General features: G+C 51.7%; 1 long non-coding RNA gene across 1 annotated transcript in view; it reads right to left on the reverse strand.

Annotated features, from left to right (window-relative positions):
* Positions 1–895: 895 nt before the first annotated feature.
* The window catches only part of LOC124008251, a 58,620-nt gene continuing 44,438 nt past the window's right edge, over positions 896–15,077 (reverse strand). The window contains exons 2-3 of the long non-coding RNA XR_006834071.1: positions 1,160–1,291; positions 896–1,071 (exon numbers count right to left, since the gene is read on the reverse strand). This is a non-coding gene — a long non-coding RNA (uncharacterized LOC124008251). The remainder of the gene's footprint in view (positions 1,072–1,159; positions 1,292–15,077) is intronic.

Genomic DNA, 15,077 nt, shown 5'->3' on the forward strand with positions numbered 1-15,077 from the left:
GAAGATGGAGTGCAGGCAGGGGAAGCTCAGGTGGGTTGCAGGAAACCATTTCCGGGGGCTTAGGCTGGAGCGAGAGGAGTTGGGACAGGATAAGCAGGGGAATCCAAGGGAGTAGTAGAGTGGGGAATCCAGGACAGAGAAGCAGGATGACGAGACGTGGAACTGGAGACAGGGACCAGAGTCAGAGCGGTCGGAACTGTAGCGGAGAGGAAAACAGCACCAGGCTAGGAAAACAGGCACAACAGGAACAAACAGCTAGAAACATGGACTGACTGAGCAGAGATTACGATCTGGCAGCGTGGAAGTGGCAGAGCTGAGTATTTGTAGAGGTCTTGATTATGGAACAGGTTGCAGCTGGTGGTGATCTGCTCTGACTCCAGTACACCTGTCTCCGCCAACACAATCACACACACACAGAGAGAGGGAGAGAGTACTGGGGGAGTGGTGGTAAGTCAAGGAGACACAGGATGAGCAGTAGAGGGAGTGGCAGAAGCAGATGTAATAATAGCTCCCCCCTCTACAGGTGCCCCTTGGCACCCAAACCACACTTATCTGGGTGTGAGGTATAGAAAGAGGGAGGGGTCCAGGATGTGAAGGCAGGCATCCAGCAGTGCTCCTCAGGCCCGTATCCTTACCAGTCCACCAGGTACTGCCAGCTGCGACCCAGACTGCGTATATCCAAAAGTCGCCAGACGGTATAGGCAGGATGGTCATTGATGAGCCGAGGGGGTGGAGGAGCCGCTGCAGGAGGAGACAGGGGACTGGAGCAGACAGGTTTAATCAGGGATACATGGAAGGTAGGATGGATCCTGAGAGAGGCTGGTAGTTTCAGGCGCACAGTAGAGAAGTTAATGACACGGCCATTTTCAAAAGGACCAATAAATTGGGGGGAAAGTTTCTTCGGTGCCACCTTCAATGGCAGGTCCTTCGATGAGAAGCATACCTTTTGACCTGGGGGGTAGACTGGAGCTGAGGCCCAGCGACAGTTGGCTTGGGACTGGGTCCTGTCAGAGGCACGAAAAGGGCAGCTCGGGCCTTCCTCCAGGTACGGTGACAACGGCGCAGATGTTCCTGGACAGAGAGAACCACAATCTCAACCTCCTGGGCGGGGAACAAGGGGTGGGATGGTAACCCAGAGCACACTCGAAGGGTGACATACCTGACGAGGCATTGATGAGGGTGTTGTCGGCATATTCAACCCAGGGTAGCTCCAGGAGGAAGGGTTAGCAGAAGTCACACAGCGTAGGGCAGTCTCCATCTCTTGGTTGGCCCGTTCGGTCTGGCCGTTGATCTGGGGATGATATCCAGAACAAAGCCTGACATTGATACCAAGAGCTGAACAGAAGGATCTCCATACCTGGGATGTAAAGTGAGGTCCTCTGTTGGAAATTATTTCAGTGGGAATGCCATGCAGATGAAACACATGGGATACTAACAGGCCCGCAGTCTTCCTGGAGGACTGGTGCTTGGAGAGGGGAATGAAGTGAGCCATTTTGGGAAACCTGTCAATAATGGTGAGGATGACGGAGTTCCTGTTAGATGGGGGAAGGCCAGTGACGAAGTCCAGAGCTATGTGTGACCAGGGGCGACTGGGTATGGGAAGAGGGCAAAGCAGACCGGAAATGGGTTTAGTGGAGGTTTTGTTCCGGGCACAAACCAAACAGGCTGAGACAAACTCTTGCACATCTCTCTCCATGGTGGGCCACCAAAAGCGCTGGCGCAGGAAGGCGGGGGTCTGGTTCATACCAGGGTGACAGGTGAGGTGGGTAGAATGGCCCCACTGAAGAACATCAGAGCAAACACAATCTGGAACAAACAGAGCGTTTCTAGGACTGTTACCCTGGTCAGGCTGGTTCTGCTGAGCCTCCAGCTAGATTTCAGTCCACACGATGAAGGGGGGTACAGAGCCCTCCAGCTAGTGACACCATTCCCCAAGAGCCAGCTTAACTGCCAGGAGATTCCGGTTTCCAATGTTAAAATTCCTCTCTGCAGGTGAGAGCTTACAGGTAAAGAGTGCACATGGGTGGACGCTTGAGTTCCAGGAATGCTGCCTCTGCCTCAGGAGTCCAGTGGAACAGAGTGGAGGTGGGAGTGGTGAGAGGTGCTGCCAGACGGGAGTAGTTGTGGATGAAACGTCTGTAAAAATGTGCAAACCCCAGGAAACACTGTAGCTGCTTCAGGATGGAGGGCAAAGGCCACTGACTGCCATGACCTTGGCGGGGTCCATATGTAACTGTCCCTGTGCAATAATGTAACCTAGGAAAGACACTGAGGCAGCATGGAACTTACATTTTTCAGCTTTAACAGACAGACTGTGTTAGCGCTGTGAAACTATGACTACAGCGTGACAGAATGTGTTACGACTACAGCGTGACAGACTGTTAGCTGTCAATCTATGACTACAGTGGGACAGACTGTTAGCTGTCAATCATGACTACAGCGGACAGACTGTTAGCTGTCAATGACAGACTATGACTACAGCGTGACAGACTGTTAGCTGTCAATCTATGACTACAGTGGGACAGACTGTGTTAGCGCTGTGAAACTATGACTACAGCGTGACAGAATGTGTTACGACTACAGCGTGACAGACTGTTAGCTGTCAATCTATGACTACAGTGGGACAGACTGTGTTAGCGCTGTGAAACTATGACTACAGCGTGACAGAATGTGTTACGACTACAGCGTGACAGACTGTTAGCTGTCAATCTATGACTACAGCGTGACAGACTGTTAGCTGTCAATCTATGACTACAGCGTGACAGACTGTTAGCTGTCAATCTATGACTACAGCGTGACAGACTGTTAGCTGTCAATCTATGACTACAGTGGGACAGACTGTGTTAGCGCTGTGAAACTATGACTACAGCGTGACAGAATGTGTTACGACTACAGCGTGACAGACTGTTAGCTGTCAATCTATGACTACAGTGGGACAGACTGTGTTAGCGCTGTGAAACTATGACTACAGCGTGACAGAATGTGTTACGACTACAGCGTGACAGACTGTTAGCTGTCAATCAATCGTGACAGACTGTTAGCTGTCAATCTATGACTACAGCGTGACAGACTGTTAGCTGTCAATCTATGACTACAGCGTGACAGACTGTTAGCTGTCAATCTATGACTACAGCGTGACAGACTGTTAGCTGTCAATCTATGACTACAGCGTGACAGACTGTTAGCTGTCAATCTATGACTACAGTGGGACAGAATGTGTTACGACTACAGCGTGACAGACTGTTAGCTGTCAATCTATGACTACAGCGTGACAGACTGTTAGCTGTCAATCTATGACTACAGTGGGACAGACTGTGTTAGCACTGTCAATCTATGACTACAGCGAAACAGACTGTGTTAGCTGTCAATCTATGACTACAGCGTGACAGACTGTGTTAGCTGTCAATCTATGACTACAGCGTGACAGACTGTGTTAGCTGTCAATCTATGACTACAGCGTGACAGACTGTGTTAGCTGTCAATCTATGACTACAGCGAAACAGACTGTGTTAGCTGTCAATCTATGACTACAGCGAAACAGACTGTGTTAGCACTGTCAATCTATGACTACAGCGTAACAGACTGTGTTAGCACTGTCAATCTATGACTACAGCGTAACAGACTGTGTTAACACTGTCAAACTATGACTACAGTGTGACAGACTGTGTTAGCTGTCAATCTATGACTACAGTGAAACAGACTGTGTTAGCTGTCAATCTATGACTACAGCGAAACAGACTGTGTTAGCTGTCAATCTATGACTACAGCGTGACAGACTGTGTTAGCTGTCAATCTATGACTACAGCGAAACAGACTGTGTTAGCTGTCAATCTATGACTACAGTGTGACAGACTGTGTTAGCTGTCAATCTATGACTACAGCGTAACAGACTGTGTTAGCTGTCAATCTATGACTACAGCGTAACAGACTGTGTTAGCACTGTCAATCTATGACTACAGTTTGACAGACTGTGTTACGACTACAGCGTGACAGACTGTATCAGCTGTCAATCTATGACTACAGTGTGACAGACTGTGTTAGCTGTCAATCTATGACTACAGTGGGACAGACTGTGTTAGCTGTCAATCTATGACTACAGTGAAACAGACTGTTAGCTGTCAATCTATGACTACAGCGTAACAGACTGTGTTAGCACTGTCAATCTATGACTACAGTGTGACAGACTGTGTTAGCTGTCAATCTATGACTACAGCGAAACAGACTGTGTTAGCTGTCAATCTATGACTACAGCGTAACAGACTGTGTTAGCACTGTCAATCTATGACTACAGCGTAACAGACTGTGTTAGCACTGTCAATCTATGACTACAGTGTGACAGACTGTGTTAGCTGTCAATCTATGACTACAGCGTAACATACTGTGTTAGCTGTCAATCTATGACTACAGCGTAACAGACTGTTAGCTGTCAATCTATGACTACACGTAACAGACTGTGTTAGCTATCAATCTATGACTACAGCGTAACAGACTGTGTTAGCTGTCAATCTATGACTACAGCGAAACAGACTGTGTTAGCTGTCAATCTATGACTACAGTTTGAAACAGAGTGTAACAGACTGTGTCAATTAGCTGTAACAGATCTATGACTACAGCGTAACAGACTGTAGCACTGTCAATCTATGACTACAGTGTAACAGACTGTGTTAGCTGTCAATCTATGACTACAGTGGGACAGACTGTACAGTGAAACAGACTGTTAGCTGTCAATCTATGACTACAGTGTGCTGTCAACAGACTGTGTTAGCACTGTCAATCTGTGACTACAGCGTAACAGACTGTGTTAGCTGTCAATCTATGACTGTACAGCGTAACAGACTGTGTTCTATGACTACAGCGTAACAGACTGTTAGCTGTCAATCTATGACTCGTAACAGACTGTGTTAGCTGTCAATCTATGACTACAGCGTAACAGACTGTTAGCTGTCAATCTATGACTACAGCGTAACAGACTGTGTTAGCACTGTCAATCTATGACTACAGCGTAACAGACAGCTATGTAACAGACTGTTAGCTGTCAATCTATGACTACAGCGTAACAGACTGTGTTAGCACTGTCAATCTATGACTACAGCGTAACAGACTGTGTTAGCTGTCAATCTATGACTACAGCGTAACAGACTGTGTTAGCTGTCAATCTATGACTACAGCGTAACAGACTGTGTTAGCTGTCAATCTATGACTACAGCGTAACAGACAGACTGTAACAGACTGTTAGCTGTTAGCACTGTCAATCTATGACTACAGCGTAACAGACTGTGTTAGCACTGTCAATCTATGACTACAGCGTAACAGACTGTGTTAGCTGTCAATCTATGACTACAGCGTAACAGACTGTGTTAGCACTGTCAATCTATGACTACAGTGTGACAGACTGTGTTAGCTGTCAATCTATGACTACAGCGAAACAGACTGTCTCGTTAGGTCTCATTGTCTGCACGTTTCTTAATTTCCCCAATTCTTATCACCCACGGCAACATGAACAATGAAAACAACAATCTCTCCCTCTCGCTTGTCCCTTTCATTCCACTGCTGTTATTCCTTAATTCTCTCCCCTAGACTGTACCTCTCACTCCCTCTCCTCACATCTTCTCCTCTCTCCCATACTCTGTTTGCAATGCAGTGCTATGTCTCTCTCTCTCTCTCCCAAAGCATGTGTGTCTGACTGAATGTTAGAACTAGCTCTCAATCAGTGCATTCCCTTTAAAACCCAAAGCTGGTTCAGTGTGTGTCAGAGAGGGGGAGGGGAGAGGGAGGGGGAGAGGGAGGGGAGAGAGGGAGAGGGAGGGGGAGAGGGAGGAGGAGAGGGAGGGGAGAGGGAGGGGGAGAGGGAGGGGAGACGGAGGGGGAGGGAGGGAGGGGGAGGGGGGAGAGGGAGGGGAGAGGGAGGGGAGGGGGAGAGGGAGGGGAGAGGGAGAGATTGGTAAAAAAGGATAAAGATTATATGTATTCATGTATATTTACCATATGTGCGTATGTGTGTGTGTTCGGACTCACACAGGCACATTCCTCAAAAGATGTGCCTGTGTGTGTGTGTGTGTGTGTTTAGTGATTGTGTCTATGGGTTTCTCCTTCGCTCCAGCACTTCCTGTGCTCTTCACAGACCATCACCATAAAAACTACAATATGGCAACAATATGGCCTAAAAATCATATCTATGGGCGATTCACAATATATATCTTGTTTAAAAAATAATAATTCTCTCAATAAGCTTTCACTCAAAAACCTTTCACGAGTATAAGACCCACTTATAATTGTATTATTTTATCAAAATAGTTTAACCTGCTTTTTCTGCATTAATCACTGATTTGGCTTTCAAGTCTATGAAAATTGACCTTTTTTTGTTACAAATTTAACCATTGATACTGCACATTCACTAATAACTGTATTAGGCATTATAGAACATTAACACAGGTCTCATAAACAATCTCTCAAACACAAGCCCACGTGTTACTGAGTATGCAGCTAATCTTTATATTTCAAGTTTCGGCAACTTGGATCTATTTGCTAGCTAACACACAGCAGAGAAGGAGCAGAGGAGACTGAAAATACAACATGAGAACGAGCAGACAAACGCTCAGGAAAACGATACTGCGCAAAAACATACATTCAAATGAAGGCAAATCATTTAATTCAAATACGTGTGTCAATGTTTGTAGTTCTAATGAAGACACAACAGAGAGGGGCAGCGAGGGGGGATGAAAGAGAGAGTCATCAACAACAGAGAGGGGCAGCGAGGGGGATGAAAGAGAGAGTCATCAACAACAGAGAGGGGCAGCGAGGGGGATGAAAGAGAGAGTCATCAACAACAGAGAGGGGCAGCGAGGGGGATGAAAGAGAGAGTCATCAACAACAGAGAGGGGCAGCGAGGGGGATGAAAGAGAGAGTCATCAACAACAGAGAGGGGCAGCGAGGGGGATGAAAGAGAGAGTCATCAACAACAGAGAGGGGCAGCGGGGGGGGATGAAAGAGAGAGTCATCAACAACAGAGAGGGGCAGCGGGGGGATGAAAGAGAGAGTCATCAACAACAGAGAGGGGCAGCGGGGGGGGATGAAAGAGAGAGTCATCAACAACAGAGAGGGGCAGCGGGGGGGATGAAAGAGAGAGTCATCAACAACAGAGAGGGGCAGCGGGGGGGGGATGAAAGAGAGAGTCATCAACAACAGAGAGGGGCAGCGGGGGGATGAAAGAGAGAGTCATCAACAACAGGGGGGGATGAAAGAGAGAGTCATCAACAACAGAGAGGGGCAGCGAGGGGGATGAAAGAGAGAGTCATCAACAACAGAGAGGGGCAGCGAGGGGGATGGGGAGATCAACAACAGAGAGGGGCAGCGAGGGGGATGAAAGAGAGAGTCATCAACAACAGAGAGGGGTCATCAACAACAGCGAGGGGGGATGAAAGAGAGAGTCATCAACAACAGAGAGGGGCAGCGAGGGGGGATGAAAGAGAGAGTCATCAACAACAGAGAGGGGCAGCGAGGGGGGGATGAAAGAGAGAGTCATCAACAACAGAGAGGGGCAGCGAGGGGGATGAAAGAGAGAGTCATCAACAACAGAGAGGGGCAGCGAGGGGGGATGAAGAGAGAGTCATCAACAACAGAGAGGGGCAGCGAGGGGGATGAAAGAGAGAGTCATCAACAACAGAGAGGGGCAGCGAGGGGGGATGAAAGAGAGAGTCATCAACAACAGAGAGGGGCAGCGGGGGGGATGAAAGAGAGAGTCATCAACAACAGAGAGGGGCAGCGAGGGGGGATGAAAGAGAGAGTCATCAACAACAGAGAGGGGCAGCGAGGGGGATGAAAGAGAGAGTCATCAACAACAGAGAGGGGCAGCGAGGGGGGATGAAAGAGAGAGTCATCAACAACAGAGAGGGGGCGAGGGGGGATGGGGATGAGCGAAAGAGAGTCATCAACAACAGAGAGGGGCAGCGAGGGGGATGAAAGAGAGAGTCATCAACAACAGAGAGGGGCAGCGAGGGGGATGAAAGAGAGAGTCATCAACAACAGAGAGGGGCAGCGAGGGGGGATGAAAAGAGAGTCATCAACAACAGAGAGGGGCAGCGAGGGGGATGAAAGAGAGAGTCATCAACAACAGAGAGGGGCAGCGAGGGGGATGAAAGAGAGAGTCATCAACAACAGAGAGGGGCAGCGAGGGGGATGAAAGAGAGAGTCATCAACAACAGTCATCAACAACAGGGGCAGCGGGGGGATGAAAGAGAGAGTCATCAACAACAGAGAGGGGCAGCGAGGGGGGATGAAAGAGAGAGTCATCAACAACAGAGAGGGGCAGCGAGGGGGGATGAAAGAGAGAGTCATCAACAACAGAGAGGGGCAGCGAGGGGGGATGAAAGAGAGAGTCATCAACAACAGAGAGGGGCAGCGAGGGGGATGAAAGAGAGAGTCATCAACAACAGAGAGGGGCAGCGAGGGGGGATGAAAGAGAGAGTCATCAACAACAGAGAGGGGCAGCGAGGGGGGGATGAAAGAGAGAGTCATCAACAACAGAGAGGGGCAGCGAGGGGGGATGAAAGAGAGAGTCATCAACAACAGAGAGGGGCAGCGAGGGGGATGAAAGAGAGAGTCATCAACAACAGAGAGGGGCAGCGAGGGGGATGAAAGAGAGAGTCATCAACAACAGAGAGGGGCAGCGAGGGGGGATGAAAGAGAGAGTCATCAACAACAGAGAGGGGCAGCGAGGGGGATGAAAGAGAGAGTCATCAACAACAGAGAGGGGCAGCGAGGGGGATGAAAGGGGATGAGGGGGGATGAAAGAGAGAGTCATCAACAACAGAGAGGGGCAGCGAGGGGGATGAAAGAGAGAGTCATCAACAACAGAGAGGGGCAGCGAGGGGGGATGAAAGAGAGAGTCATCAACAACAGAGAGGGGCAGCGAGGGGGGGATGAAAGAGAGAGTCATCAACAACAGAGAGGGGCAGCGGGGGGGATGAAAGAGAGAGTCATCAACAACAGAGAGGGGCAGCGAGGGGGATGAAAGAGAGAGTCATCAACAACAGAGAGGGGCAGCGAGCGGGGGGGGGATGAAAGAGAGTCATCAACAACAGCGAGGGGGATGAAAGGAGAGTCATCAACAACAGAGGGGGATGAAAGAGAGAGTCATCAACAACAGAGAGGGGCAGCGAGGGGGATGGAGTCATCAACAACAGAGAGGGGCAGCGAGGGGGATGAAAGAGAGAGTCATCAACAACAGAGAGGGGCAGCGGGGGGATGAAAGAGAGAGTCATCAACAACAGAGAGGGGCAGCGGGGGGGATGAAAGAGAGAGTCATCAACAACAGAGAGGGGCAGCGGGGGGGATGAAAGAGAGAGTCATCAACAACAGAGAGGGGCAGCGAGGGGGGATGAAAGAGAGAGTCATCAACAACAGAGAGGGGCAGCGAGGGGGATGAAAAGAGAGTCATCAACAACAGAGAGGGGCAGCGGGGGGATGAAAGAGAGAGTCATCAACAACAGAGAGGGGCAGCGAGGGGGATGAAAGAGAGAGTCATCAACAACAGAGAGGGGCAGCGAGGGGGATGAAAGAGGTCATCAACAACAGGATGAAGGGGGATGAGAGAGTCATCAACAACAGAGAGGGGCAGCGAGGGGGATGAAAGAGAGAGTCATCAACAACAGAGAGGGGCAGCGAGGGGGGGATGAAAGAGAGAGTCATCAACAACAGAGAGGGGCAGCGGGGGGGATGAAAGAGAGAGTCATCAACAACAGAGAGGGGCAGCGAGGGGGATGAAAAGAGAGTCATCAACAACAGAGAGGGGCAGCGGGGGGGATGAAAGAGAGAGTCATCAACAACAGAGAGGGGCAGCGGGGGGGATGGGTCATGAGCGGGGGGATGAGAGAGTCATCAACAACAGAGAGGGGCAGCGAGGGGGATGAAAGAGAGTCAGTCAACAACAACAGATGAAAGGGTCATCAACAACAGAGAGGGGGGAGGGGGATGAAAGAGTCATCAACAACAGAGAGGGGCAGCGAGGGGGGATGAAAGAGAGAGTCATCAACAACAGAGAGGGGCAGCGGGGGGATGGGGATCAACAACAGAGAAGGGGGGGATGAAAGAGAGTCATCAACAACAGAGAGGGGCAGCGAGGGGGATGAAAAGAGAGTCATCAACAACAGAGAGGGGCAGCGGGGGGGATGAAAGAGAGAGTCATCAACAACAGAGAGGGGCAGCGAGGGGGATGAAAGAGAGAGTCATCAACAACAGAGAGGGGCAGCGAGGGGGGGGGGATCAACAACAGAGAGGGGCAGCGGGGGGATGAAAGAGAGAGTCATCAACAACAGAGAGGGGCAGCGAGGGGGGATGAAAGAGAGTCATCAACAACAGAGAGGGGCAGCGGGGGGGGGATGAAAGAGAGAGTCATCAACAACAGAGAGGGGCAGCGAGGGGGATGAAAGAGAGTCATCAACAACAGAGAGGGGCAGCGAGGGGGATGAAAGAGAGAGTCATCAACAACAGAGAGGGGCAGCGAGGGGGATGAAAGAGAGAGTCATCAACAACAGAGAGGGGCAGCGAGGGGGGGGGGGATGAAGAGAGAGTCATCAACAACAGAGAGGGGCAGCGGGGGGATGAAAGAGAGTCATCAACAACAGAGAGGGGCAGCGAGGGGGGATGAAAAGAGAGTCATCAACAACAGAGAGGGGCAGCGGGGGGGGATGAAAGAGAGAGTCATCAACAACAGAGAGGGGCAGCGGGGAGGGGGATGAAAGCGGGGGGGAGAGAGTCATCAACAACAGAGAGGGGCAGCGGGGGGATGAAAGAGAGAGTCATCAACAACAGAGAGGGGCAGCGGGGGGATGAAAAGAGAGTCATCAACAACAGAGAGGGGCAGCGAGGGGGGATGAAAGAGAGTCATCAACAACAGAGAGGGGCAGCGAGGGGGATGAAAGAGAGAGTCATCAACAACAGAGAGGGGCAGCGAGGGGGGATGAAAAGAGAGTCATCAACAACAGAGAGGGGCAGCGGGGGGGGATGAAAGAGAGAGTCATCAACAACAGAGAGGGCAGCGAGGGGGGATGAAAAGAGAGTCATCAACAACAGAGAGGGCAGCGAGGGGGGATGAAAGAGAGAGTCATCAACAACAGATGAAAGGGAGTCATCAACAACAGAGAGGGGCAGCGGGGGATGAAAGAGAGAGTCATCAACAACAGAGAGGGGCAGCGGGGGGGATGAAAGAGAGAGTCATCAACAACAGAGAGGGGCAGCGAGGGGGGATGAAAGAGAGAGTCATCAACAACAGAGAGGGGCAGCGAGGGGGGATGAAAGAGAGAGTCATCAACAACAGAGAGGGGCAGCGGGGGGGATGAAGAGAGTCATCAACAACAGAGAGGGGCAGCGGGGGGGATGAAAGAGAGAGTCATCAACAACAGAGAGGGGCAGCGAGGGGGATGAAAGAGAGAGTCATCAACAACAGAGAGGGGCAGCGAGGGGGGATGAAAGAGAGAGTCATCAACAACAGAGAGGGGCAGCGAGGGGGGATGAAAGAGAGAGTCATCAACAACAGAGAGGGGGCAGTCATCAACAACAGAGAGGGGCAGCGGGGGGGATGAAAGAGAGAGTCATCAACAACAGAGAGGGGCAGCGAGGGGGGATGAAAGAGAGAGTCATCAACAACAGAGAGGGGCAGCGAGGGGGATGAAAGAGAGAGTCATCAACAACAGAGAGGGGCAGCGGGGGATGAAAGAGAGAGTCATCAACAACAGAGAGGGGCAGCGGGGGGATGAAAGAGAGAGTCATCAACAACAGAGAGGGGCAGCGAGGGGGGATGAAAGAGAGAGTCATCAACAACAGAGAGGGGCGAGGGGGGAGCGTCATCAACAACAGAGAGGGGGGGGATGAAAGGGGAGAAAGAGTCATCAACAACAGAGAGGGGCAGCGAGGGGGATGAAAGAGAGAGTCATCAACAACAGAGAGGGGCAGCGAGGGGGATGAAAGAGAGAGTCATCAACAACAGAGAGGGGCAGCGAGGGGGGGGGATGAAAGAGAGAGTCATCAACAACAGAGAGGGGCAGCGGGGGGATGAGGAGTCATCAACAACAGAGAGGGGCAGCGAGGGGGGATGAAAGAGAGAGTCATCAACAACAGAGAGGGGCAGCGATGGGGGATGAAGAGAAAGAGAGTCATCAACAACAGAGAGGGGCAGCGGGGGGATGAAAGAGAGAGTCATCAACAACAGAGAGGGGCAGCGAGGGGGGGATGAAAGAGAGAGTCATCAACAACAGAGAGGGGCAGCGGGGGGGGATGAAAGAGAGAGTCATCAACAACAGAGAGGGGCAGCGAGGGGGATGAAAGAGAGAGTCATCAACAACAGAGAGGGGCAGCGGGGGGATGAAAGAGAGAGTCATCAACAACAGAGAGGGGCAGCGGGGGGGGGGATCAACAACAGAGAGGGGCAGCGAGGGGGGATGAGAGTCATCAACAACAGAGAGGGGCAGCGAGGGGGGGGATGAAAGAGAGAGTCATCAACAACAGAGAGGGGCAGCGAGGGGGATGAAAGAGAGAGTCATCAACAACAGAGAGGGGCAGCGAGGGGGGATGAAAGAGAGAGTCATCAACAACAGAGAGGGGCAGCGGGGGGGGATGAAAGAGAGAGTCATCAACAACAGAGAGGGGCAGCGGGGGGGGGATGAATGAAAGAGAGAGTCATCAACAACAGAGAGGGGCAGCGAGGGGGATGGGTCATCAACAACAGAGAGGGGCAGCGGGGGGGGATGAAAGAGAGTCATCAACAACAGAGAGGGCAGCGAGGGGGGATGAAAAGAGAGTCATCAACAACAGAGAGGGGCAGCGGGGGGGGATGAAAGAGAGAGTCATCAACAACAGAGAGGGGCAGCGGGGGGGGGATGATGAAAGAGAGTCATCAACAACAGAGAGGGGCAGCGGGGGGATGAAAAGAGAGTCATCACAACAGAGGGGCAGAGGGGGATGAAAGGAGTCATCAACAACAGAGAGGGGCAGCGAGGGGGATGAAAGAGAGAGTCATCAACAACAGAGAGGGGCAGCGGGGGGATGAAAGAGAGAGTCATCAACAACAGAGAGGGGCAGCGGGGGGATGAAAAGAGAGTCATCAACAACAGAGAGGGGCAGCGGGGGGATGAAAAGAGAGTCATCAACAACAGAGAGGGGCAGCGAGGGGGGATGAAAGAGAGAGTCATCAACAACAGAGAGGGGCAGCGGGGGGGATGAAAGAGAGAGTCATCAACAACAGAGAGGGGCAGCGAGGGGGGGATGAAAGAGAGAGTCATCAACAACAGAGAGGGGCAGCGGGGGGATGAAAGAGAGAGTCATCAACAACAGAGAGGGCAGCGGGGGGATGAAAGAGAGAGTCATCAACAACAGAGGGGGATGATGAAAGAGAGTCATCAACAACAGAGAGGGGCAGCGGGGGGGATGAAAAGAGAGTCATCAACAACGGGGGGGATGAGAGAGTCATCAACAACAGCAGCGAGGGGGGGGATGAAAGAGAGAGTCATCAACAACAGAGAGGGGCAGCGAGGGGGATGAAAGAGAGAGTCATCAACAACAGAGAGGGGCAGCGGGGGGGGGATGAAAGAGAGAGTCATCAACAACAGAGAGGGGCAGCGAGGGGGGGATGAAAGAGAGAGTCATCAACAACAGAGAGGGGCAGCGAGGGGGATGAAAGAGAGAGTCATCAACAACAGAGAGGGGCAGCGAGGGGGATGAAAGAGGTCATCAACAACAGAGAGGGGCAGCGGGGGGGATGAAAGAGAGAGTCATCAACAACAGAGAGGGGCAGCGAGGGGGGATGAAAGAGAGAGTCATCAACAACAGAGAGGGGCAGCGGGGGGATGAAAGAGAGAGTCATCAACAACAGAGAGGGGCAGCGGGGGGGATGAAAGAGAGAGTCATCAACAACAGAGAGGGCAGCGAGGGGGATGAAAGAGAGAGTCATCAACAACAGAGAGGGGCAGCGAGGGGGGATGAAAGAGAGAGTCATCAACAACAGAGAGGGGCAGCGGGGGGGATGAAAGAGAGAGTCATCAACAACAGAGAGGGGCAGCGAGGGGGATGAAAGAGAGAGTCATCAACAACAGAGAGGGGCAGCGAGGGGGATGAAAGAGAGAGTCATCAACAACAGAGAGGGGCAGCGGGGGGGGATGAAAGAGAGAGTCATCAACAACAGAGAGGGGCAGCGAGGGGGATGAAAGAGAGAGTCATCAACAACAGAGAGGGGCAGCGAGGGGGATGAAAGAGAGAGTCATCAACAACAGAGAGGGGCAGCGAGGGGGATGAAAGAGAGAGTCATCAACAACAGAGAGGGGCAGCGAGGGGGGATGAAAGAGAGAGTCATCAACAACAGAGAGGGGCAGCGAGGGGGGATGAAAGAGAGAGTCATCAACAACAGAGAGGGGCAGCGGGGGGGGATCATCAAAGAGAGCGAGGGGGGATGAAAGAGAGAGGGGGGTCATCAACAACAGAGAGGGGCAGCGAGGGGGATGAAAGAGAGAGTCATCAACAACAGAGAGGGGCAGCGAGGGGGATGAAGAGAGAGTCATCAACAACAGAGAGGGGCAGCGAGGGGGGATGAAAGAGAGAGTCATCAACAACAGAGAGGGGCAGCGAGGGGGGATGAAAGAGAGAGTCATCAACAACAGAGAGGGGCAGCGAGGGGGGATGAAAGAGAGAGTCATCAACAACAGAGAGGGGCAGCGAGGGGGGATGAAAGAGAGAGTCATCAACAACAGAGAGGGGCAGCGAGGGGGGATGAAAAGAGAGTCATCAACAACAGAGAGGGGCAGCGAGGGGGATGAAAGAGAGTCATCAACAACAACAGAGGGGCAGCGAGCGAGGGGGATGAAAGAGAGAGTCATCAACAACAGAGAGGGGCAGTCATCAACAACGAGCGGGGGGATGAAAGAGAGAGTCATCAACAACAGAGAGGGGCAGCGAGGGGGATGAAAGAGAGAGTCATCAACAACAGAGAGGGGCAGCGAGGGGGATGAAAGAGAGAGTCATCAACAACAGAGAGGGGCAGCGAGGGGGGATGAAAGAGAGAGTCATCAACAACAGAGGGGGATGAAAGAGGG

The sequence above is a fragment of the Oncorhynchus gorbuscha genome, linkage group LG21 (assembly GCF_021184085.1).
Source record: "Oncorhynchus gorbuscha isolate QuinsamMale2020 ecotype Even-year linkage group LG21, OgorEven_v1.0, whole genome shotgun sequence".
Lineage (NCBI taxonomy): Eukaryota > Metazoa > Chordata > Actinopteri > Salmoniformes > Salmonidae > Oncorhynchus > Oncorhynchus gorbuscha.